This window comes from Scyliorhinus canicula, chromosome 8 (genome assembly GCF_902713615.1).
Source record: "Scyliorhinus canicula chromosome 8, sScyCan1.1, whole genome shotgun sequence".
Lineage (NCBI taxonomy): Eukaryota > Metazoa > Chordata > Chondrichthyes > Carcharhiniformes > Scyliorhinidae > Scyliorhinus > Scyliorhinus canicula.
This window is the reverse complement of record NC_052153.1, coordinates 85,240,149-85,267,963: the sequence shown is the minus strand read 5'-3', so window position 1 is coordinate 85,267,963 and position 27,815 is coordinate 85,240,149. Positions and strand designations below refer to the sequence as shown.

The 27,815-nt window shown below is 47.7% G+C and overlaps 1 protein-coding gene across 6 annotated transcripts in view; it reads right to left on the bottom strand.

The window, feature by feature from the left end:
- The window catches only part of frmd3 (FERM domain containing 3), a 277,660-nt gene that overhangs the window by 12,972 nt on the left and 236,873 nt on the right, over positions 1 to 27,815 (bottom strand). The window lies entirely within an intron of this gene.

Sequence of the window (27,815 nt, the reverse complement as noted above, 5' to 3'; positions counted from 1 at the left end):
CTTGAGGTCTAGGAACTCCATCCGATTTCCCAGCCAGACCAAAGTACTGGGTGGAGATGACGACCTCCATTTCAGCAGTACTCACCTCTGGGTAATCAAGTGAGGCGAAGGCCAGGACATCGGATCTCACGCCCGTCTGCAGATCCGGCGGGTCTGACACCCCAAATATGGCCTCAAAGGACAGGGCTCCAGCTCAATCCTCAGAATGGCCAACAGGGTGCCAAAGAAGGAGACCCAAAAACCCATGAGCTTGGGACAAGACCAGAACAGCGCGAGCACCTGTCCTCCACCCCTGCAAAGAAACGATTCATTCCGGACTTTGTCAAGTGCACCCGATAAACTACCTTAAGTTGGGACCAAAATGAGCCTCACGCACAAGGATATGGAGTTCACCGTGCAAAGAGCCTCATTCCACATCTCAACATATCTTGCTGAATTTAAATGCAGCTGGAATAATAATCATCTTTTGCTATAACTGAAAAATGGAATTCCACTCTGCCAATTTGAGAAAGTGATTAGTTGTGCCTCAACTGGAGTAAATTTCCTGCAAGTCACTCCATTCATTAATTTTTCTCTTAGACTAAAATCTCTGTCTGGGGAGCACAGAAAGTGGTGACCATAGCTGATTTATGTTCTACTATTCTTTACTTGTATAATATCATCAATTCTTGCTGCTCACACCTTTTACATTAAATGTTGTATTTATTACCTTGAATACAGCTGAATATAGTGGCTAGTTTAGCACGGGGCTAAAGAGCTGGCTTTTAAAGCAGACCAAGGCAAGCCAGCAAGCACAGTTCAATTCCCATACCAGCCTCCCCGAACAGGCGCCGGAATGTGGCAACTAGGGGCTTTTCACAGTAACTCCATTTGAAGCCTACTTGTGACAATAAGCGATTTTCATTTAAGATTAAATAAACTGAGGTACAAATAACACACAAATTTTGACATCAAGCAAAGCACAATTTAAATTTAAATAGACAATTATTTCACAAAAGTGAATCAAATAAATCAGCATGTTGACCTTGAATTCTGCCCAAAAACCAAATTGATAATTGGTATCAGTGACTCAAAAATAATTCATACAGTTATTATTGAAAGAAGATGTTACCGATTCCTTTGGCTAAGATCTTTGGTCCATGTTTCAATAATCGAATATATAGACTGCTGCAGCAATAATTCACAATCCGAAGGTGAACAGTTCTCCTTGTCTTAATCTTTATCAGGCCTTTCACCATTTTTACTGTTTTTATGTTATTTGAAAGTACTATGAACGGTCATTTTCTTTCCTGTTCTCAGACTTTTGCAGTCTTGTCGGTGAACTCCTATCAGTAGGACATACAATACTACAGTATGGATTAAATGTCAAATGTGCAAAAGGGCTCAGCAACACAGGCCAGGAGGGAAATGGTGACGAAGATTAATTATTTATAAATTACTTTCCTGAATCAGCCATGACATTGTAGGAAAGAGATTTAAATTGAAGAAACACTGGGCGAAATTCTCCGACCCCCACGACGGGTCGGAGAATAGCGGGAGGGCCTTCCCGACATTTTTCCCGCCCTCCCGCTATTCCCCCCCCCCCCCCCCCCCCCCCCCCGCCCAACTCCCGACACGAATCGCTACCGCCATTTTTTTACGGCCGGCAGCGATTCACAGCTGTTCGATGGGCTGAAGTCCCAGCCCTTTACGCTGTTTTTACGAACGGCAAACAGACCTGGTCTGGCCGTTCGTAAAAACGGCGGGAACAACTCGCTTTTTATAACCATGGCACCGATTGGCACGGCAGTACCACGGCCGTGCCAAGGGTGCCATGGGCCCGCGATCGGTGGGCACCAATCGCGGGCAGCGGGCCCGATGCCCGCGCACTATTTGCCCTTCCGCCGCCCCGCAGTATCCATTCGCGGGGCGGCTGAGGGGCATCCCGGCCCGCGCATGCGCGGGTTTCGCGCAAATACACGATGACGTCATCCGCGCATGCGCGGGTTGGAGTCTTGCAATCCGCGCATGCGCGGCTGACATCATATGACGCGTCAGCCGGCGCTAACTCCGGCAAGCGGGCTTAACGAAATTCGTTAAGCCCGTGATGCCGGAGCTTGCAGCGTCGGGCTGCTAGCCTCGACCGGGGACCAGAATCGGTTCCCGGTCGGGAAGGGGCGCGCTGGCGTCAAACCCGACCGGGTTTGACGCCAGCCTTACGATTTCTCCCGTTTTGGGAGAATCGCGCCCACTATCTTGTCTTAACTGGACACAATGGGCGCGATTCTCCGCAAATGCGGAGAGTCGTGAAGGCTGCCATGAAACTGTCCGTGTTTCACGGCAGCCTCCGCGCCCCCTCCTGGGACCCGATTCTGCTCCCCGGTCGGGGCTAGCAGCGAGGCCCAGTGAATCTCGGCATCGCGGGCTTAGCGAAGTTCGCTAAGCCCACGCGCCAAGGTTAACGGCGGCTGACGCAAACGATGACGTCAGCCGCACATGCGCGGATTGGACGGCTCCAATCCGCGCATGCACGGATGACGTCATCACGCATATTCGTGAAACCCGCGCATGCGCGGGCCGTTATGCCCCTCAGCCGCCCTGCGGACTGATCTAGCGGGGCGGCGGAGGAACAAAGAGTGCGCGGGGTTCGGACCCGCTTCCCGCGATCGGTGCCCACCGATCGCGGGCCCATGCCACCCTTGGCACGGCCGTGGTGCGGCCGTGCCAATCGGTGGCATGGTTCTCCAGAACGGCACTTTGCGGCCGTTTTCACGAACTGTGAGAGCAGGTGTGTTGGAGTTCGTGAAAACGGCCGTAAAGGCCTGGGAACTCGGCCCAACAGATAGGGGAGAATCGCTGTTCGCCATAAAAAACGGCGAGCAGCGATTCGTGTCGTGGGGCGGCCGTGGGGGGGGGGGGGGGGGAGAATAGCGGAAGGTCGGGAAAAATGTCGGGAAGGCCCTCCCGCTATTCTCCGACCCGTCGTGGGGGCGGAGAATTGTGCCCAATAGTCTTTTTATTTGCCTTTCGTGTGAAGTGTTGGAGAAGTGGTATTTTTGTCTGTCCTAGTTTCAATCCATTTCCATGTATCAAGATTCATTAAAGATACTCAGTGTTCTCATAAATAAAGAATAAAATCAAAATACTGTGGATGCTGGAATCTGAAACCACAAGAGAAAATGCTGGACAATCTCAGCAGGTCTGGCAGCATCTGTAGGGAGAGAAAAGAGCTAATGTTTCAAGACCAGATGACTGGAAGGGAACATTTCTGCCTGGTGATTGTCGCGCGATGTCCATTCATCTGTTGTCGGAGCGTCTGTATGGTCTGGCCAATGTCCCACGCCTCGGGACATCGAGAGGCATGGTACATTGGCAAGACCAAGCAGACGCTGTGACAATGGATGAAAGGGCATTGTGCGACAATCACCAGGCAGGAATGTCCCCTTCCAGTCTGGGAACACTTCAGCAGTCAAGGGCATTCAGCCTCTGATCTTCGGGTAAGCGTTTCCCAAGGCGGCCTTCAGGACACACGACAACGCAGAATTGGCAAGCAGAAACTGATAGCCAAGTTCCGTACGCATGAGTCCGGCCTCAATCGGGATCTTGGATTCATGTCGCACAACATTCACCCCCCCGCCATCTGGCCTGGTCTTGCAAAATCCTACCAACTGTTCTGGCTTGAGACAATTCACACCTCTTTAACCTGGGATTACCTCTCTCTCCATTCGCACCATCTGGACCTGGAAAGACTTAATTACCTGTAAAGACTCACATTCAAAGTATCGTCTTGCATTATTGACTTTGTCTATATATGTGTTTCATAGAATTTACAGTGCAGAAGGAGGCCATTTGGCCAATCGAATCTGCACCGGCTCTTGGAAAGAGCACCCTACCCAAGGTCAACACCTCCACCCTATCCCCATAACCCAGTAACCCCACACAACACTAAGGGCAATTTTGGACACTAAGGGCAATTTATCATGGCCAATCCACCTAACCTGCACATCTTTGGACTGTGGGAGGAAACCGTAGCACCCGGAGGAAACCCACGCACACACGGGGAGGATGTGCAGACTCCGCACAGACAGTGACCCAAGCCGGAATCGAACCTGGGACCCTGGAGCTGTGAAGCAATTGTGCTATCCACAATGCTACCGTGCTGTTTGTGGACCCACCTCTTCATTCACCTGATGAAGGAGCTGCACTCCAAAAGCTAATGATTCCAAACAAACCTGTTGGACTTTAATCTAGTGTTGGAAGACTTCTTACTATGCCCACCCCAGTCCAACGCCAGCATCTCCACATCAAGTTTAACCCTTCACTCACACCCAAACGTAGGCAAGACTCTGATTGTACTGATGTTGAATATTGATCTGGTAGTGTTAACAAAGAACTTTAGACTTTGTTTTACAACCAAACTATGTTTTTATTAACGCCACTCTAAAGGATTACTAAAATGTCTAAGATTAATACAGTTGGAAACAATGGTCTAACACCAACTTACACTAAGATACTACAGAGCTACTCTAATATGTGACTACTACAAACTCCTTACATGATAGTCTACCTATTATCACAGACTCCAGGCTAAAGTTCCACTCACTAGAAAATGGCAAATAAATGCATTGGGCTAGTTCCTTGAAGTGTTCCAGCCTCCTTACACTTTTACTGGAGGTGACTTCAAACCAACAATGGCAACTGGTTTGTTAGCAGCTAAAATCCAATTATTTTTGGAAGACTGAAATTTTGGTACCAGTGCACAGGGCCTCTGTTGCATCTGCAGCTTGTCCACACAAAGCAGGCACAAGCAGAGTAAGAGATTGGCATGCCATGAGTTTCAGATGCATTGGTAACAAAAAGAAAACATTTCTTACTTTGTCCTTTTCTATTCAGCTCAACAGCACACACTGGGTGCGATTTAATGGAAAATTTTCAAAGTGTACTAGCGAGTGGGAACTGATGCGAGCTTCCTGATGCTCAGACCAGTGAGGTTGCCACTGGAATCAAACATTAATTGGACCACTTAACAAGGCCCCAAGGGGATTTGTGGCGCAAATTGTTCCACCCACCAGCACCCCGCTAAAAAGGAGGATTAGTACTTAAACTGCTCCTGCAGAGCAAACCCCACATAGCTCTCAGCCATGCTACCGAGGAGACCAGCCCCACAATCGGGGATGCTGACCTGGCCAGATTGTTGGACACGGTCGAGATCAGATGGGATGTGCTGCTCCCCTAAGGGGCTTGGAGGGTCAGCCAAAGGGCAGCCAGCGTTTCTACATATCACACTAGCCATTAATAAATTGTCACCATTCCATATTGGTACCAATACTAAGCATCAGCTCATTTTCCCCCCAAAAACCAACACATGGTATCACCCGTCGCAGGTTCCTTAACAGAAAAAGAGGATAAGCCTGAGGATGGTTCATTATGTCGAGAACTTTGTTGTAGAAATTCTCTGTTCAGCACTGTGTTACTTGTTGGCTATTCCACGTATCAATGCCATTCTCCATTCTGGAGCCACAGCTGTGCAGGCCCTACCACACGGCCTAATCTCACCAGAACCAAATCCTGCCATCCACATAGTCCACTGGCACTCAAGGTGCAGTTAAACATCTTTGACTTCCAGCGTGTTTGACCTGGGGTGACCTGTTAGTTACATGCAGCACTCACCACACATGCAACAACAGCTTCAGCCAACTGCAAAAGAATTACAGGTTGTTCATTTGGATCAAAGTCGCGCAACAGGTCACGCAGCATCTTCTTGCTTCAAACCTGATTGCCTTCTGAACTCATACCTACCCCTAAGCCCAGTGTTCCAGGTATCTTAGAAAAAATTGTTCTTCTTTCAAGCTACAGAAAAGGAAGGAAACAGCAGCGGCAGCCTCTAAGCATTTGCAGCTACAAGCAGCAGCAAACAGCAAACACAACCACAACCTGCAACACCACTTGAAAGCTGTGAAGTGCTCTCACAACTAACAAGGCCAAGACCTTATTAGCAATAGCCTGCCACTGTGATGATAGAGACTGCTCATGGTCAAAGGGAGATAAAGTGACCATCGGCATATAACCAAGAGCAGGGTTCTGACCTGGAAGTGTTTGGTAGGACAGACAAGCAGCAGCTGCAGTTGTCGCTGTTAAGGGTATCCACAATATTTAAAGATGATTTGAAGGCCTCACAGATGAAACCCCCCCCCCCCCCCCCCCCCCCCCCGCCTCTTCCCGCTGACCAAGCCCGGCTCCCCTGAGGGCTTTTGCCCCTCCCCCACCGGGCACTGGGGCAGCAACTCCAGTGCCCTAGAGCTGCATGCCAAAAAACTGAAATGTCTAGCCACCTCCTCAATTCCCCTCTGCAGCCATTGTGCAAGCTTCACACTTTTAAAAAGGAGTACTCAACAGAGCCCGCATGATTTTTTGCTGGGGAGTCGGTTAATTCCCAGGAGGCCGTTACATTCGCCATCAATGACGCTAATGAGATTGAAATTAATGTAAATTTGGTTTTATAATATGCTCGCCATATTTGGATGAGATCCGGAACTGGGAGTGAATTGGGAATGGGCCGGTTAGATGGCAAACTGATTCACCCGTGGCACCAGATCCGTGCCGGGTGCAATGCGATGGTTAAATTGCACCCTATGCCTCTATTTGTGAGGATGTCCAAAACTAGGTGTAATAAATATAACATGGTCACTAATAAATCCAGTAGAATATTCAGAAGAAACTTCTTTACCCAAAAAGCGATATAAATCTGGATTATACTTCATAAGGAAGTAGTTGAGGAAAGTAGCTTGGATGCATTGAAGGAGAAGCTAGATAAACACATGAGGAAGAAATGAATAGCAGAACACCCTTTTAGGTTTGCTGATATGACATAGGAGGAAGCTTGTATGAAACATTGAGACAAGTGCCCTTTTTATGTTCTGTAGAACATGGATCTATTTAATGCTATGTAAACAGCCAGAAAGTTTAAAAAATGTGTTAGGAGTGGATGGCATCTCATCATTGTGCAGTTTAAGATTCTAAAATGCATTTACTTCTAAGACCCTCTTTCTCTGCCCTTTAACCCACTCAGCAGAAAACCCATTTGTCTTTCATGTCTAACTTGAAGTCAATGCTGCTAATTTTAATTAAGGTTGTGTGAGAAAGGAGGACACATGTCTAGTTTCCATGATGTCATTTAGTATCTTAATAATGCTTACAACCTGATCCTTAGCAACATTTCCCTAAGTAATAACAGATAAATAGTCTTATGATTAGAATTTTAAATACAGATCTACTGGGAGAGTCTGGAAGTAGCATCAGCTGTTGGACTTAATTCAGAGGATAACTAACTGTCTCCCTCTGGAAACACCTATTATATTTCTGGTTTAGAGAACTGATGGTATTATATATTTAAATATTAGGTATAATGTTCTGTCAAAATTAGTTTAATAACACTCCTATGAAGTGTCTTAAAATATTCTGCAATGTTAAAGGTACAATGGAAATACAATTTATTGTTATTTTAAGTGACTACTTTTAAACATTTATATACCAGTTTCAAGAAGGTTCTGAGATTCTAAGGGAATTCCCACATGTACAGAACATGCTAACATTTGCTTAACACAGCGTCCACTCCATAATAGGCTCTAGATCAGTTAAGCTGTCACAAGTTGTCTAAATTAGAAACTGTTTTTGTCTAACGTGTTTCATTATAATTAACCATTATCAAACAGACAGTATTTATTATTAGCGTTTATATTAGTTTTATATTTTGACTGTAGGTTAAAGGATTTTTTAAAAATATGTTTTTCCTCTTCCCTTCCTGTAAGCACTAGCCCCAAAGATCTGCAGGCCACAATCCCAGTGGCTATGCCAGGATCATATCGCCAGGTATCCTCCAGAACTGATGTAGATCAGCAGATGGTTTATGAGTGTCTCTGTCACTCTGAATGTATCTCCAGAACCTCTGGCATGCCATGGGTGGGGGAAGAGTTTTTATGCAGGTTACTCTTATCTCTCCCCCCCCCCCCCCCCCCACCACCACCACCACCACCTCTACCCCCAACCAAGATTCCAAAATGTCTCCCTTGAATCAGCATTGATCCTTACTTAGATCATTACTCCATGTAGTGCTGCACATTGAAACTGCTAATTATTACTCATGTGTTTTACTCATGGCTGTAGCAAAGTCAATTCAATGAGCTGCGGGGGTTTAATAGCACAAATATAACTGGAACCCAAAATTACCTTCAATTTCCTTGTAATAATTCACACTCTCAGCACATAATACCTACAATCCAAATTCTGTGGTTGCACTCTAAGTAGAAGCAAAACATCAAATACAGTTGTGTCACAATCATGAGGCACTATAAAACTCAATGAACAATACAAAAATAGATCAACATGTGGAGCTTTGTCTTGAGATAAAACTTGCAGTTGATAATCTACACGTGCCTTTCAAGAGACAGAGGAACAATCTCTGACAATGACATTTTCCTCCACTTAGTAAGACATAGAAGGTTGCATAAGGCACCAACCTAGACTTAAATAATTTCACTTGATTCTCTTGTTTGAGCTTCAACTTCACTGAGATGTCTTTCAAACTTCTCCGTTGAAAACAATAGTGTGCTTCCTCTGGCATTTGGCAAGGCCTGATTCGGAATCTGTCATGAAGTTTACTTTGGTCCAGTTTAATCTGATCTTGTTCAACCTATTTTGTCCCATTAGAACCCGATAATTTCCTTTGACCATGTGCAAGGACAAATCTGCCGTCTGTCCATTCAATTGTACTGTTACTTTCCAGGAACTATTACTGGGCGGCAAATATAGACATGATCAGGAAGTGGGTAGTGGGGGAGGGGTCGGTGTGGGAGCGGGTGGAGGCGGCCTCATGTAAGGGCACAGGTTTGGGGGCATTGGTAACAGCTCCTCTGCCGTTCTCCCACGCCCGGTACTCCACGAGCCCAGTGGGAAGCATATGGGAGTGGAGGGAGCGTCGGTGTGGGCTCCAATTTGTGGTAATCACCGGTTTTTCCCGAGGAGGATGGATGGGGGTTTCGGAGGTGGCAGAGAGCAGGGATTGAGAGGCTGGGGGATTTGTTTATTCATAGGAGCTTTCCCTGTTTGGACAATCTGGAAGAGGAGTTTGAATTGCTGGGAGGGAATGGGTTTCAATATCTGCAGGTGAGAGATTTTGTGCGAAGGTAGGTTTCGACTTTTCCACTTCTACCGCCACAGGGGATACAAGACACGGTAGTCTCTAGAAGGGGAGTGGGAGAGGGGAAGGTATCAGAAATCTATAAAGAACTTATGGAGTGGGAGGAAACCCATATATGTGAGATAAAACATAAATGGGAAGATGAGTTGAGAAAGGAGTTAGAGGCGTGTCTGTGAGAGGATGCTCTGAGCAGAGTCAACACGAACTCATCATGTGCCATGGAGAGAGATTGGCTGACCATGGGAGAAAGTGGGCATCCAAGTTTCCAGATGCTACACTGGAGATGCTGGTGGAGAAGGTGGAAAGGAGAGATGTGCTGTATCCCCAGATGAGCAGGCAACCCTCCAGACACATGATGAGAAGACAGTGGGAACAGGAATATTAACTCAACACTTGGATGACTTTGGAAGGGTTTTACTGAACTCACACAGCGGGCAAGTCAGTGAATGTATCTTTAAATACTTGCCATTTATCAGCACATGCCTGAATGTTGTCATGGTCTTGCTGCCTGAGGGCATGGAGCGCTTCAGTATCTATGGAGTCTCAAATTGCACTGGACATTGTGCAAATATCAGTGAATATCTCCACTTCTGCCCTTGATGGACGGAATGTCATTGATGAAGCAGCTGAAGATGCTTGGGCCTAGAACACTTCCTTGAGGAAATCCTGCCGTAATATCCTGGGGCTCAGATGACCTCCAACAACTACTACCTTCTTCATTTGTGCTTCAGCCTTTCTTTTTTTTAAAAAAACATTTTATTAAGGCATTTGTGATTTTTTAAACAACAATTTCGAATGCAAACATAACACAGTAAATAACATCCCCCCCCCCCCCCCCCCCCCAAAAACCAACAACCATACTCGGCCAACATGGCTTACACACACAGTTTGCCAGACCCCCCCCATCTCCTCTCACTGATGAAGCCTCAACTATCGCCCCCCCCTGTCCTCCCCCACCCTCCCTAAACCCCCCCTCCACCCCCATCCATTGTATCTGCTAACAGCTTAATTTTCCCCGAAGAAGTCGATAAACAGCTGCCACCTCCAGATGAACCCTAACGCGATCCTCTCAGGGCGAACTTGATCTTCTCAAGTGTAAGGAACCTGGCCACGCCACTAACCCATACCCCCGTTTTGGTGGGTTCCGCGTCCCTCCGCGCTAATAAGATCCGTCTCCGGGCTATCAGGGAGGCAAAGGTCAAAACGTCAGCTTCTCTCGCACCCTGGACTTCCGACACTCCAGAAATCGCCACCTCTGGGCTCGGCACCACCCTTTTCTTTAGTGCTGTGGACAGGACATTGGCAAATCCTTGCCACAATCCCCTAAGCTTCGGACATGCCCAAAGCATATGGACATGATTCGCAGGCCCTCCCGAACGCCGTCCACACCTGTCCTCCACCCCTTTAAAAACCTGCTCATCCGGGCCACAGTCATGTGTGCGCGGTTGACCACCTTAAATTGGCACATGATGAGGACGTGTTGACTCTACTCAGAGCATCCTCCCATAGACCTGCTTCTTGCCCAACTCATCCTCCCATTTTCGCTTTACCTCCCCTATCTGGGTTCCCTCCCATTCCATGAGCTCTTTATAAATTTCTAAGACCTTCCCCTCCCCCACTCCCACTTTCGAAATTACCTTGTCCTGTATCCCCTGAGGCAGTAGAATCAGAATGGTCGAGATCTGCCTCTGTGCAAAGTCCCTCACCCGCAAATACCGGATCCCATTCCCACCTGGCAGCTCAAATTCCTCCTGCAAGTCCTCCAAGAATGGAAAGCTGCCATCAACGAACAGATCCCCTAACTGCTCAGTCCCAGCTCGCTTCCATCTCTGAAACCCCCCCATCCAGCCTCCCCGGCACAAACCAGTGGTTACCACAAATTGGAATCCATACCGATGCTCCCACCACTCCCTTATGCTTCTGCCACTGTCTCCATACCCTCAAAACTGCCACCACCATCGGGCTTGTGGAGTTCCGAGCCAGCGAGAACAGCAGAGGTGCCGTTACCAGTGCCCCAAGCTTGGGTACTTACATGATGCTGCCTCCCCCACTCCCACATCGACCCCTCCCCCACTACCCACTTCCTAATCATAAGCTATATTTGCTAATAATAGTTCCTAAACTTCGGTAGAGCTAACCCACCCCCTCCCCTCGGCCCTGCTCCAACAGTACCTTCTTTACTTGCGGGGTTTTACCCAACCATACGAACCCAGAGATCACCACACTGTCCCTCTTAAAAAAGGCTTTTGGAATAAAGATAGGGAGACATTGGAATATGAACAAAAATCTTGTGATAACCGTCATCTTTATGGTCTGTACCCTACCCGCCAGTGACAATGGAAACATCTCCCACCTACAAAAGTTGCATAGAGGCAGTATGACTGCTAAAGCTGCGATTGAGGGGGTCATAAATCTGAGGTAATCATTGATTTTGCAGATGAAGTGTTCTGCTAATGGAATATTCTTTATGTTTTAAGGGCATCTTGGTGTAGATAATTTATGAGGGATATTGTGTTTGGTCCTTACTAAGCAGGTCATGCAACATCTTGTGGGACAGGTACAGATGATGTAAAATAAAAACTGTTTGTTCTTGTTTCTTCCCTATTAATTCCCTTATTTCCCCTTTCTTTTATTTTTGCTGTTGCATTTTTGATCCATGGATGATTTAGGGACATGTGTCTTTAAGGCAGCTTGCTATTTTAATCCAAGCAGGAGGAAGCAGCGGTCTGTGCCTTTAATTCAAACAGACCATTCCAGAGGGATGTGCTGTTTTAGACTGGTGATGGCAGACTGACGAGTATCGGTGATGACTCAGATTGATTTACTTGGCTGGTGGGCATTAAATGGGCCCAAAAGGCTGTGCTCTGCCCAGTAACAGGTGGTGATTAGATCTGATCCCACTTGAATGTTTTCAGAGTCACGCGGTTCCAATTCGGTTCCATTTTTGATGAAGAGTTATAACTAAGCCTGCTTCCTGTAAGTACAGAATTTTACCGGCAGGAATCCTGAATGCATGATTCTGCAAAGAAGGCCATTACCAGCTGTAAATCAAAGAGTTTTATCAGCAAGCGAGCCGCGAGGAAAGCATACTAAAGAACCACATTGGAAGCAAATACTCTTATCTTTTGACAGTTATCCTCATTATTGTACCCCTTTCCACCCCTCTGTGTTTGTCTATTGTGTATATGTGGTTATAGGATGGGACAGTTAAAGTGGGTAGTAGGTTTTAGCTTGTCATTGCCCAGTTGTATTTTCTGCATATTTCATTATTATTCTTGTTATAAATAAACAGTAATTGTGTTTCAACTTTCAAGCCTGGTGGCTGTAATCATTGGACAGCTAAGGGCCAAAGGGCAGAATTCTCCACTCCCCACGCGGCCTTGGAGAATTGCGGGAGGACCTCCCGACATTTTTTACGCCCCCCCTGGCGCCCCCGCGATTCTACCCCCCTCTCGGAATAATCGCCGCTCGCCAATTTTCACAGCGAACGGCAATTCTCCGAGCCCGATGGGCCGAGCGGCCACCCCTTCATGCCCGTTTCACCACGGCAGCAACCACACCTGGTCGCTGCATTCGTGAAATGGGCACCAGATGCCCGTTTGGGGCATCTAGGGGACCGATTTGGACGGGAGCACCGCGACTGTGCTCCAGAGGGGACAGGCCCGCGATTGGTGCCCACCGATCGTCGGGCCGGCGTCCAAAACGGACGCACTCTTTCCCCTCCGCCGCCCGGCAAGATCAAGCCGCCACGTCTTGCCGGGCGACGGTGGAGAAAGACGGCACTGCGCATGTGCGGGTTCGTGCCGTCTGCGCGGTGATGTCATCCGCGCCATTCGCGCGTCATTTCTGGCGGCCGAGGTCGTGGCCGGGAACGACGGGGCCCCGCTCCTAGCCCTTTAGCAATCAAAAGAGTTTCCACTTCCTTCAGTGTGCAGTTGGTATGTTGACCACCAGGAAAGAATGAAGTGAGTGTGCTTCTATTTCCCAGGAGGTGTCATGACTCGTTCATCCTTTAACAGGCTCAGGTTCTGCAGTTTATCTCTCAAACAGACAGCCTTAGTAGTTCTCTCCTCGGGGATAAGAAATACCCACTCAAGATATGGCTCATGACTCCAGCAAGGAACTCCAACCAAGAGGCAAGTGAGAGGTACAACATGAGCCATAATACCACAGTACAACAACAGAACAAGCCAATAAGTTATAGCTGCCTTGACCAATATGGAATGCCCTTCAATATGTGGCAACAAGGATGTCCGGGACTGTAGTGGCCTACAGTGTCCAGCACAACATGGTGCTGCAGATAGGAAGGTGGAGAAAGCCCAAACCACTCAGAGGAAGTGCAGCATCCTGATGTGCCATTGGTGCCTGCAACCACAGACCTACCTGCCAGCAAATCCTGTAGTGGCCTCATCCAGGCATGCTTCACTTAAGAGTGCTTGCATCATTGAATGCTTTCCATCACAAACCCTGTACACCTGGCCCCACCATCATCAGCAAAACTCTTCCATACATGCACGCAATCACCCAGCACATTCATAGCCTAGTCTCCTCATAAAGGTGGCTCTCGACATTCACCAGAATGAAACTGTCAATGGGGGGATTCAATCATTAAGAGCATCAATGGAACAGTAACAATGGGATGAACGAAGTTGGAGGCGAGTGGACGGGGAAAATAGATGGAAAACCCATTGGTGTAGCCCCCATTGCCTGCCCATCTCCAGGGGAATCTCCCTGGGCAGCATAGGAACTAGGAGCAGAAGTAGGCAATCCAGCCCTTCGAGTCTGCTCCACCATTCAATCAGATCATGGTTGTTCTCTTCCTGGTCTCAAAGCCAACTCCCTACCTGTTCCCCATATCCTTTTAACCTGTTTTTTAAAATCAGAAATATATTCATCTCCCTCTTTAAACTATTTAGTTATTCGGACTCCACCGCACCAAGGAGCAGTGAGTTGCACAAATTCACCAGCCTCTGCGAGAAGTAGTTTTAAATGTATCGCAACTTAAATCTGTGACCTCTTGTTCTAGATTGCCCCTAAGGGGAAATATTTGGTCTACATTTCCTTTATCAATCCCTTTTAGTATTTTATATACCTTGATCAGATCCCCTCTCATCCTTCTAAACTCCAGTGAGTATAAACCCAAACTGTTTAATCTCTCCACATACGTCAACCCCTTCATCCCTGGAAACAGTCTGGTGAACCTCCTCTGAACCGCTTTCAATGCCACCACATCGTTCCTCAAATAAGGACACCAAAACTGGACACAATGCTCCATAGTCTCACCAACACGCTATATAATTGCCACAATACTTCTCTACTTTTATACTCCAGTTCTTTTGCAATAAGGGCTAACATTCCATTTGCCTTTTTAATTACATGCGGTACCTGCATACAGACTTTCTGAAAATCATGAACAGACACTCAGATCCCTCTGCCCAGATACGTTTTGAATCTGCTTTCCATTTAGATAATGATTTGCCTCATTATTTTTACAGACCAAAATGGATAACCTCACACTTATCCACATTAAACTCCATCTGCCAAATTTTGGCCCAATCTCCTAGCTTATCTATATCCGTCTGTAAAATCTGTACCTCCTCTTCACTGCCTGCTTTCCAACATATTTTAGTTTCGTCCACAAATTTTGCTATGTTTCACTCTACCCCTGCTTGCAGATCATTTATATAGACTATAAACTGTTGAGGTCCGAGGGCTGAACCCTGCGGCACCCTGATAGTTACAGTTCGCCAGCCAGGGAAGGACACATTTAAAACGACCCTCTGCTTTCGTCAGTCAGCCAACCCTCAATCCGATCTAGTATTCTATCCCTAACCCAGTGCAATCTAACCTTCTAGATCAATCTTTTATGCGGTACCTTGACAAGCTGGGAATAATATCAACAGCCAACCCCGTGGAGGAGGGTAACCAGTCAAGGCCCCACCTATTGCAGCCTTTGCTCTTTCTTTGGTTTAACAAACCTTGGACGGGATTCTCCCCTACACTGCGGGGCGGGCGGTCCCGGCGCCAAGGAGTGGCGTGAACCACTCCGGCGGCGGACCGCCCGGAAGGGCTAGGCCGACGGGGTTGGCGCTGCGCCAACCGGCGCCAAAGGGCCTCCGCCGGCCAGCGAGGATTGGCGCATGCGCCGGAGCGCCTGCGTGTGCTGGCGTCAACCCAGTGCATGCGCAGAGGGGTTCGTCTCCACACCAGCCATGGAGGAGGTCCAAAGTAGCCGGTGCGGAGGGAAAGAGTGCCCCCACGTCACAGGCCTGCCGGCGGATCGGTGGGCCCCGATCACGGGCCAAGCCACCGTGGGGCCACCCCCCCGGGGCCAGATTCTCCCCCCCCCCCCCCCCCCCGAGGATCCCGGAGGCCGCCCGCAGAGCCAGGTCCCACCGGTAAGTACCAGGTCTAATTTACGCCAGCGGGACCGGCCTAAAACAAAATTATGAGGAATTTGACCGGTTTTCGGGTTATAAATTGAACATGGGGAAAAGTGAGATGTTCGCGATCCAGGCAAGGTATCAGGAGAAGCGATTGGGGGAGCTGCCGTTTAGAGTGGTAGGTGGAAGCTCTCGGTACCTAGGCATTCAGGTGGCGCGGGAATATGAACAGCTACACAAGTTAAATCCAGTAGGGCAGCACGGTAGCACAAGTGCTTAGCACTGTGGCTTCACAGCTCCAGGGTCCCAGGTTCGATTCCCTGCTGGGTCACTGTCTGTATGGAGTCTGCACGTTCTCCCTGCGTCTGCGTGGGTTTCCTCCGGGTGCTCCAGTTTCCTCCCACAGTCCAAAGATGTGCAGGTTAGGTGGATTGGCCATGATAAATTGCGCTTAGTGACCAAAAAGATTAGAAGAGGTTATTGGGTTACTTGGATAGGTTGGAACTGAGGGCTTAAGTGGGTCGGTGCAGACTCGATGGGCCGAATGGCCTCCTTCTGTACTGTATGTTCTATGAGTTGACCAAATGAAGAAGATTTCCAAAGGTGGACGTGGGGTTGGGGGGGGGGGGGGGGGGGGGGGGGGGGGTCGGCTGGCGCTGTCGAACTTTAGTAGTTATTATTGGGCGGCGAATATAGCCATTGGGGGGGGGGGTGTCGATGTGGGAGCGAGTAGAGTTGGCGTCATGCAAGGGCACTAGTTTGGGGGCGTTGGTGACGGCGCCTCTGCCATTCCCGCCGGCACTGTGCTCCACCAGCCCTGTGGTGGTAGCAGCCCTGAGAGTCTGGGAGCAATGGAGGAAACATTTGGGAGCAGAGGGAGCATCGGTCTGGTCTCCAATCTGCAATAATCAATCGGTTTGCCCCGGGGTGGCTTGATGGAGGGTTCCGGAAATGGCAGAGAGCAGGGATCGAGAGGATGAGAGATATGTTTACAGAGAGGAGCTTTCCCAGCCTGAGGGAGTTGGAGGAAAAATTTGAATTGATGGGAGGGAATGAGTTTAGGTATCTGTAGGCGCGAGACTTCCTACGCAGGCAGGTCTCAATCTTCCCGCTCCTACCACCAAGGGAGATACAGAACAGGGTAGTTTCCAGAATGTGGGTGGGAGAAGGGAGGGTTTCTGACATTTACAAGGAACTCATGGGGTCAGAGGAAACGTAGACTGAGGAGCTGAAACACAAATGGGAAGAGGAGTTAGGAGGAGAGATAGAGGATGGTCTCTGGGCGGACAGGCAGTGATTGACACACAGGATGACCAATGAACACACAACACAGAACAACCAATCACCAGACAGGACACCCACCACTATAAAGCCCACAGGGCATTAAGACTCTCTCTCTCTCAGGACCCAGCTACTGAGACAGTCAGAGTGCACAAGTTAGTGAGCACTATTACCATGCGGTAGCTAGTGAGTCTGGTGAAGCTAGTAAGAGGTTGGATTAGTAGAGTGTCAACCCACAGCTGAACATGTACAACAGTCCATAGTTAAATAAAACAGTGTTGGATCATCTCCTGTGTCAGATGTTTGTTTCTAGCTTCCCTGCATCCAGTTACAGTCAACGTCGAACCAACCCGCCTAACACATCATGGTACCAGAGTGCTATTAATCCTGCCGAACCTACCTCGAGTAAATCTGCAACGACCAGCAAGCGACCATCCAGCGAAATGGAAAACATCCAGCCTCCTCCGGAGCTCCGCATCTCCGGCAACCTCGCCGCCAATTGGAAAATCTTCAAGCAAAAGTTCCTCCTGTATGTCGAGGCCTCGAGGCAGCAGCGGATGCAGGAAGATCGCGCTATTTCTCTCGACCATGGGGGATCACGCCATCCATATCTACAACTCGCTTACGTTTGCCGATGGCGAAGGCAAGACGAAGTTCAAAACAGTTCTGCTGAAATTCGACAGCCACTGCAACATTGAAGTGAATGAGAGCTTTGAACAGTATATCTTCCAACAGAGGCTTCAGGGTAAGGATTAACCTTTTCAGTCATTCCTGACCCATCTCCGCATCCTGGCGCAGTCATGTAATTATGGCTCGACGGCTGATTCCATGATCCGGGATCAGATCGTTTTCGGGGTCCACTCCGATTCCCTGCAGCAGCAGCTCCTCAAAATCAAACAGCTCACCCTCTCCGTCGCTATCGAGACGTGCGTAGTCCATGAACATGCCAAGAATCGTTACTCCCACATCAGGGCGGCAGAAACTGCAAAACTGGCCTCCCGCAAGGCAGAACGGGTGCAGGCCATTGCAAAAATGCAAGGCCTGAGTATCGAGGAGAGTGGCCGTTTCGCACGCTTTTCCCGGGTCCCTACGCATGCGCGCCACGACCGGGTGGACGACGAGGCCAAAAACCCTAATGCGCAGGTGTGTACGTCGGCCAACCGCACTGCTCATGCGCGTTGGCACAGGGAACGCGCTGACGTCAGCGTTATGATGTGTCCGAATTGTGGCTCCGCCCATTTAAAGCGGCAATGTCCAGCCAAAGGACGGCAATGTCTACAGTGTGGGAAGCCTGGCCATTACGCGGCCTGCTGCAGGTCCGCTCATCAGCCAGCGATCCTAGATACAGTGCAGAAGTGTCCACTCGGTGCAACAAGACATGCAGGATTTTGATCCCGACAGCACAACGGACCCCGATGCTGACTGCCTCGAGTCTCCATATCGGGTGGGCATCATAACCACATGCGAGCTGGTCTCCACTACACCTGCAACCCGCCTTTCGATCCTCAGTACGGATCCCGACGACGAGTGGTGTGCTATCCTCACAGTCAACCAGGCTCGCATCCGATTACCGGCGCGTCTGCGAACCGCATATCATAGTCAGATCTCGACAGCATCCGTGACCAACTGAGCATTCTTCCACCAGCCTGCCAACTCCTTGACTACAATGGCAATGCCATAGCTGCCAGTGGATCGTGTCGGCTAGGGGTATCTCTCAAGGCAATCAAGGCAACATTACAATTCGAGATCGTCCGGCCTGACAGGGTGTCCCTGCTCGGTGCTCGCGCCTGCAAGCTCCTGAATCTGGTCCAGCGGATCCACACCATGCCCTCGACACCGGCGACTGCCTCACCCGATGTGAATCTCCAGGCCGAGATAGACGACATTCTCACACAATACCACAACGTGTTTGATGGAATGGGCACGCTCCCATATCGCTACAAAATTTTTCTCAAGCCGAACGACACCCCAGTGATCCATGCACCACGCCGGGTGCCGGCTCCTCTCAAGGATCATCTGAAAAAGCAGCTGCAAGACCTCCAAGACCAGGGCATCATCTCAAAGGTCACGGAACCAACAGACTGGGTCAGCTCCGTGGTCTGCGTAAAAAAACCCTCTGGTGAACTCCGCATTTGCATTGATCCCAAAGACCTGAACCAGATTCAGGTGCTTGAGGCGTGAGCACCAAGCAGAAACTCCTTGTCAGGCTGGACGATCTCGAATTGTAATGTTGCCTTGATTGCCTTGAGAGATACCCCTAGCCGACACGATCCACTGGCAGCTGTGTTGAGCCGCAACATCATGCGAGAGCACGACCCGATCCCGAAGGGTGAAGGGTTAACCAGTGAGATGGCTCATGCCAAATTCTGGATGCCTCCCATGGTTTCTGGCAAATACAGCTGGACGAGTCCAGTCGGAAGCTGTGAATGTTTAACACTCCGTTCGGCCGCTATTGCTACAACTACATGCCCTTTGGTATCATATCAGCTTCCAAAGTATTTCATCGCATTATGGTGCAAATGATGGAGGGCATCGAGGGGGTGCGAGTCTATGTGGACGACATGATCATCTGGACCACAACGTCCGAGGATCACATTGCCCGCCTCAGACAGGTCTTCCAGCGGATTCATGAAAATGGCCTCCAGCTCAACAAGGCCAAATGCTCATTTGGTCAATCCGCTATCAAGTTTCTGGGTGACCACATTTCACAGCAGGGTGCGCGACCTGACGCCAACAAGGTGCTGGCAATCAACACCATGAAGACCCCGGAGGACAAGAAGGCGGTCCTCCGCTTCCTCGGGATGGTAACTTTTCTCGGGAAATTCATTCCCAATTTTGCAGCCCACACCACGGCCCTCCGGCATCTCGTAAAGAAGTCAACAGTGTTCCAGTGGTTGCCCGCACATGAAAAGGAGTGGCTCGAGCTAAAGGTGAAGCTCCCCACAGCCCCAGTACTGGTGTTCTTTGACCCAACCAGGGACACCAAGATATCTACTGATGCTAGCCAGGACGGCATTGGGGCGGTGCTCTTCCAACGAGACGACTCCTCGTCCTGGGCTCCAGTGGCATATGTCTCCAGGGCCATGACGCCGACCGAGCAACGGTATGCCCAGATCGAAAAGGAATAGTCAAGTTTCATGACTACGTATACGGCCTGCCGAAGTTCACGGTGGAAACAGACCATAGGCCTTTAGTTCTCATAATCCAGAAGGATTTAAATGACATGACACCTCGGCTATAGCGAATTCTTCTTCGTCTCTGCCGATATGACTTCGAACTCGTCTACACACCGGGTAAGGAGCTGATCATCGCGGATGTCCTATCCTGATCCATCACCACGCCGTGTGAACAGGGCGACTTCATCTGCCACATAGAGGCACAGGTGCAGTTTTGTGCCAGCAACCTACCAGCCACTGATGAACGAGTGGTCCAAATACGTGAAGAAACTGCCAAGGATCCTCTACTGCAGCACGTGATGCAACACCTCGCCCATGGCTGGCAAAAGGGGCAATGTCCCCAGTTCTTTACCGTTAAGGACAAGTTAATGGTCATTGAGGGAATCCTTCTTAAACTGGATAGGATCGTCATTCCTCAAAGCATGCAAGCTATGGTGCTCGGACAGATGCATGAGGGTCACCTTGGGGTCGAAAACTGTCGACGCAGAGCTCGGGAGGTGGTTTATTGGCCGGGCATCAACCAGGATATTGCCGACATGGTCCTCAACTGTCCAACCTGCCAGAAGTTTCAACCGGCTCAGCCCAAGGAAACACTGCAACAGCACGAGATTTTGACCTCTCCATGGTCTAAAGTGGTGGTCGACCTCTTTCACTCCAATGGGCGTGATTACATGCTCTTGGTCGACTACTTCTCCAGTTACCCGGAAGTGGTGAAATTGTCGGATCTCACGCCTAGGTCCGTCATTAAAGTCTGCAAAGAGACGTTTGCCAGGCACGGGATACCACTCAAAGTAATGAGTGACAACGGCCAATGTTTCTAAAGCCAGAAGTGGCCCGAATTTGCACAATCCTACAACTTCAGACACATCACCTCCAGTCCCCATTACCCGCAATCAAATGGGAAGGCCGAGAAAGGGGTCCATATCATTAAGCGGTTGTTGGGCAAGGCTGCAGACTCAGCCTCCGATTTCAACTTGGCGCTGCTGGCCTACAGGGAAGCCCCTCTGTCGACTGGTTTGTCTCCGGCGCAGATGCTCATGAACCGCAACCTGAGGACGACTGTTCCAGCCATCCATATTCCAGACCTTGACCACCTCACGGTGCTGCAAAAAGTGCAGCGATCCAGAGACCAGCAGAAGATCACATATGATGCTCATACCACGGATCTGCCGCGCTGGCTGCAGCAGATGTTGTTCGCATCCAGTTGCCTGAGGGAGGTTGGTCGGCCCCAGCTGTTGTTGTCAGGAAGGCCGCCCCAAGGTCTTTCATTGTTCAAATGGCTGACGGCTCCATTCTCCGACGCAACAGGAGGGCGCTGCGGAGAGTTCCCCGCCCACCACCTAACCGCATTGCTCCGCCAGTTATCATGCCTCCTCCGGACGTCTCCTGCCATGAGGCCACCGATCTGCCAGCGATCCCGCCTGTCCACAACACCGCCGCAATGCCAGCAAACCCGCCTGACCAAGTGCCGGCGTCTCCTGCTCCACCTCTGCGGCGCTCGACAAGAATTCGTCGCCCGCCTCAAAGACTGAATCTGCAGACTTTACTCTTGTAAATTTTGTTCAGTTTTCTCTGTATCTGCACGATAGACACCTTCCAATGTACATATGTTCATTAACTCACCACTTGTACATAGTCAGGCATGTATATACCTTCACGTTCCAAAACTTATTTTTTTTTTAAAAGGGCGATGTCATAATATCCACTCATGTATATAATGAGATGCAGCCAGGTAGTGATTGACACACAGGATGACCAATGAACACACAACACAGAACAACCAATCACCAGACAGGATACCACCACTATAAAGCCCACAGGGCATTAAGACTCTCCCGGGGTGGCTTGATGGAGGGTTCCGGAAATGGCAGAGAGCAGGGATCGAGAGGATGTGAGATATGTTTACAGAGAGGAGCTTTCCCAGCCTGAGGGAGTTGGAGGAAAAATTTGAATTGATGGGAAGGAATGAGTTTAGGTATCTGTAGGCGCGAGACTTCCTACGCAGGCAGGTCTCAATCTTCCCACTCCTACCACCAAGGGAGATACAGAACAGGGTAGTTTCCAGAATGTGGGTGGGAGAAGGGAGGGTTTCTGACATTTACAAGGAACTCATGGGGTCAGAGGAAACGTAGACTGAGGAGCTGAAACACAAATGGGAAGAGGAGTTAGGAGGAGAGATAGAGGATGGTCTCTGGGCGGACAGGCAGTGATTGACACACAGGATGACCAATGAACACACAACACAGAACAACCAATCACCAGACAGGACACCACCACTATAAAGCCCACAGGGCATTAAGACTCTCTCTCTCTCAGGACCCAGCTACTGAGACAGTCAGAGTGCACAAGTTAGTGGGCACTATCACCATGCGGTAGCTAGTGAGTCTGGTCAAGCCAGTAAGAGGTCATCAGTTGGATTAGTAGAGTGTCAACCCACAGCTGAACATGTACAACAGTCCATAGTTAAATAAAACAATGTTGGATCATCTCCAGTGTTAGACGTTTGTTTCTAGCTTCCCTGCATCCAGTTGCAGTCAACTTCGAACTAACCTGCCTAACACATCAGCGTCCACAACATGTGCCAGGCTCAGCCTGAAATAGTTTAAGGCCCGGATGAGCAGGTTCTTTGGGGTAGATGATAGGTGGCGCAAGGTGTGCGGGAGGACTAGCGAACCATGTCCATATGTTGTGGGCATGCCCAAAGCATAGGGGATTCTGGCAGGGGTTTGCGGATGTCATGTCCAACATGTTGAAAACAAGAGTGGCACCAAATCCAGAGGTGGCAATTTCTGGAGTGTCGGAAGACCTGGGAATCCAGGAGGAGAATGAGGCAGACGTTCTGGCCTTTGCCTCCCTGGTAGCCCGGAGACAGATATTATTAGCTTGGAGGGACTCAAAGCCCCCGAAGTCGGAGACCTGGTTAACTGACATGGTTAGCTTCCTCTGTCTGGAGAAAATCAAGTTCTCCCTGAGAGCATCAATGTTTGGGTACGTCCGGAGGTGGCAGCGTTCATCGACTTCTTTGGGGAAAATTTACCGTCAGCAGAAGGGGGGGTTTACTTTAGTTTAGAGTAGGGTATCAGAAAAAGTGGGACTGTGAGGGAGGAAGACGGCTTTTGCACTATGTGTATATTTGTATGTACACTGTTTCTTCTGTTGTTATAAAACCATAAATACCTCAAGAAAATGTTTATTTAAAAAAAAACTATGTTTCTGTCCACAAAATGCTTCAAATCTACCTGGGGGCTGCACACAATTAGTCTTTTAGGTCAACCACCCTCACAAATCCAAGCATCCCATCCCATCCACTAACATCATCCTTGAATCTCAAGCTAAACTGACCATCCATATCCACTGAGCAGCATCTTGTGCCTAACCGTCCCACCAAAAAACTTTGCCTGAATTCCACAGGATAATATATGTTATTTGTCTTTCTTGAATTTCCTCAGCAGGCACCTCTGGCACATTCTCCTGGTTTGAACATTTCATTTTGTTTGCTGCCTTTCACTTCTTTTGAAACCACATGTACCATTGCTGACCCAAGTTTCTCAACAAGATAACTTCAGTGTTTTTCACCATCATCCTCAGATTTCTCATTCCTGGTGATTTCAACCTCCATTTGATCATGCCATCTCTCCTGAGTTCACCGCCCTCATATCTTCCGTTAATCTCTCCCTCCATATAAACTCCCTGACCGATATTTATAGTCATACCTTCAATCTTGCCATCTCATGCGACCTTTCCACTGCCATTGTGTCAATCAAAGATAAGCCCATCTCGGAATCATTCCTTGTATTCCTCATGCATTTCCTTTCCCCTCTCACAATCCCACTTCTTTCTGTCGCCACCCCTTGAAAAATGTCTCCCTCAAGTCACTTATAAATATACTTTAAATTTCCCAGTTGTCTATCCTTTGGCCTTCACTAACCCCCCCACCCCCCAACTTTTCACCATGACATTTCTGCAACTACCAAAATGCTTTATCACACCCTCACCTCCACCTCTTGTACCATTGTCTCCATGAACCTCTTCCACTCTTACCATTTGCTGATATCATCCTCATCTTTGTTTCCTTCAGTGCAAGAACACAAGAAATAGGAGGAGTAGATCACATGGCCCACTGAGCCTGTTCTGCCATTCAATATGATCATGGCTGATCTTGGGCTTCAACTCCATTTTCCTGCCAATTTTTCTCACCCCTCGACTCCCTGAGAGACCACAAAAATCTGTCTATCACAGCCTTCAGTATCTCCATTGATGGAGCATCCACAACCTTCTCAGGTTGAGAATTCAAAAGATTCACAACCCTTTGAGTGAAGTAATTTCTCCTCTTTTTACTCCTAAATGAGTGGCCATTTAACCTGAGGCCTTTAGATACTCCAACCAGCGGAAACAATTGATCAGTGTCCACCCTATCAAGTCCCTTCAGAATCTCGTGCGTTTCAATGAGATCAAAATTCATTCTTATAAACTCCAGAGAACACAGGCCCAAGCGTCTCATCATAGGACAACACCTTCATCCCAGGATCCAATTTAATGAAACTTTACTCTACTGCGTCCAATGCTAGTATATCCTTTCTTAAATGTGGAAACTAAAACTCCACACAGGAGTCCAGATGTGTTCTCACCAAAATCCTGTATAATTATGGCAGAACTTCTTTATTCCTGTACTTCGCTCCCTTGCGATAAAGACAAACATCCCATTTGTCTTCCGCGTTTTTGCTAAACTTGCATGTTAACTTTGTGTTCCTTGAACCAGCACACCAAGTCACACTGAACATCAATTACAAGCGTCTCACTTTTAAAAATATATCCTGCTTTTCTCATCTTACAAACACACTTCCCTAAATTATATATCATCTGTCATCTTATTGACTACTCACTTAACCTGTCTATATTTCCATGTCTTCCCCATAGCTTAACTTCCCCCCTAGTTTTATTTCATCAGCAAGCTGAGATATATACAGTACAGAAAAGGCCCTTTCGCTCGTAAAGCTTGCACTAACAAAAAAAACGAGTCTAAATCTACACAAATCCTACTTCCCCTTACTCTTTGACTCTTCATCTAAGTCATTAATACAGATTGTAAATAGCTGAGATCTCAGCGAAGTTCTTTGTGGTACTCTGCTATTCATTGCCTGCCAAATTGAAAATGCTCTATTTATGCCCATTGCTAAATAATCTATCCATGCTTTTACCCCAACATGAGTATTTATCTTCCTATTAACCTTTTGTGTGGAACCTTATCAAATACTGTTTGTGAAACCAGGTACAAAACATCTTCTGGGTCTCCTTTATCTACTCTACTAATTACATTCTCAAAAATCTCAAATACATTTATCAAACAGGATTTCCCTTTAGTAAAACCATGTTTATTTGTTCTAATCATACAATGCTTTTCTAAACACATTGTTGTTACAACACCCTGGGTTAGGGTGTGGTCAATTCCAGCTCCCCTTGACCCGGAGTTGCAACACAATTGAATTAGCCAATAATTCTTATGAAAAATACCCAAAATCTTTGGCCCTTGGCTGCCCAATGATTACAGTCACCAGGTTTGTAAGTTTAAGCACAAATACTTTTTATTTATAACAAGAATTACAATGAAATATGCAGAAAATACAACTGGTTAACTATCATCGAATTTCTAATCCCCCACTTTAACTTACCCCACCCTCTATACACACACACACACACACACATGTGTGACAAACAAATACTGAGGGTAGAGAGGGTGAAAACTGGAAGTAAAAGGGAAAAAGTGCCTTTGTTTCAGATGGTTGTCTTTAAGCAGACCTTCCTTCAAAGTATGCTTTCAGATCTAAGCCTCTGTTTGCAGCCTGTAATGGTTGCACTGTAGATTCATTCATTCAGGTTCTCTGCAGGTTCAGAAATGCATCAACTCACAGCCTTAAAGAGCAGGTCCTTGTCCCTGTATCCAGGTCTCAACTCTGCTTTCCTTAGACCTCTGGAAATCATTCCATTCAGGAAAGATCCAATCACCACCTGTTACCAGCAGAACAAGGCATTTTGGCCGATTCATTGGCTAACAAGCCAACCAATGAACTGAGTCCCACCCCATCTCTCGGGTGCCACAAATTCTGGGTCTTGCTGTCCAACACGAGTAGCACCATATACTATGTTGCAACTTCCTGAATATCTCATTCTCTCTGCTGCTTGACTTAAAGATATATGTCTATGCATCCATGGATCAAAAATGATCACGGCAAAAGGGAATCAGCAGGAAGGATCCTTACATTGTTAAGACTTCTTCAGTAATAGGTACCAGCATTTTCTCGTGGCTAATTTGCCTCCTTTTACACTTATAAAAGCATTTCAATAATGTTTATACTTCTGCCTAGTTTACTCTCGTATGCTATTTTTTCCCTTTTTATCAACTTTTTGGTGGCCCTTTGCTGACTCCTAAAACATTTCTAATCCTCAGACTTGCTAATACGTTTTTGCAAATTTGTTAAGTCCCTTCTTTCAATCTAATACTATCCTTAACCACATGTGTGTCTTTCTTACTGAGTTATTGTTTTTAATAGAATGTATTGTTGCCGAACATTTTGACTGTTTAAATACCTCCCACTGTCATTTACCTCCATACTTTTATTCTATTTATCCAATTAACCGTCGCCAATTTGACCCTCATACTTATATAATTGGCTTTGTTTAAGTTTGGAGTATGTCAAGCTTAATATGAAATCAATGGTATTATGATCAACATTTCCCAGAGATTCTTTTACAATAAAATTACTAATTAACACTAACTATCATAAAAACATTTTACAACCTAATTTTCTAGACTGCTCTTTAATTTTCCCAGTCCATATTAAGATTAAACTCACCCACAATTATTACAGCGCCTTTGGTACAAACTTCAATAATTTTTTGTTTAATGCACTGCTCATTGAGAGACTGAGGGAACGCGTCAGGTATTGCCTATCTGTCCTTCAAAATTGCTGTAGCAATTTTACACAATGCTTTAGTCTGAGTACTACAAATAGGACTCATGAAGTTCAATGCAAGGGATCTTCATTCTGACTTGAAATAAACAAACTTGTTTGGCTTGAGCAATATGACTGTACAGAACCAGCTCAAGTAATAAAGTGGAACTGACTATAGGTGGATCTACCTGAGGAGTGAGATTACATTTTTATATCTCACAAATTCACACAGTATTTGTGATATTCCTTTCTGTTCTGTTTGTTTATAATTTCGAATGATTCTGACAACTTTTCATTGTCTTACTAAAGAGTCTGATTGGTGCAGATCATCCCTTGTGATAGTGCCTCATTAAAGTTCCTTAATCTGATTTGACTATTCTCAGTCAAATATGAGCACGTTTTGTTGCCAATCCGGACATTGCTATTTCAAATATCAAATAAGCAATATTAAAATTTTAAGATGGTAAGGGTCTGATTTTCAACTAATTTTTAATCTATAGAGTTTCAGCGGAATTCTCTGTTCCTGAGTCTAAGTACTGACGCCGGGGCAGGATCCATGGACTTCCATGACAGCGAAACTGGCACCTCATCTGATCCGATTCAGCGATTGTTAAGGGGTTAGCACCAGCGCAATGTGGAACACAACCGATTCCAATGAGAAATGGTGGGGGATTCAGCGGGTCCATGATTGACACTCGGGAGGCTGACAAGCTGCAGCTGCATATACACACTGCATTCCCCACATACATCATCCCAGCCAACAAGATGCACTGGTTGCGCTGGAGCGTGCCCATCCCACTGATGGACCGGCTGGGGTCAGAGGGCACATTGGAGGGGTGGCTTGGGGTAG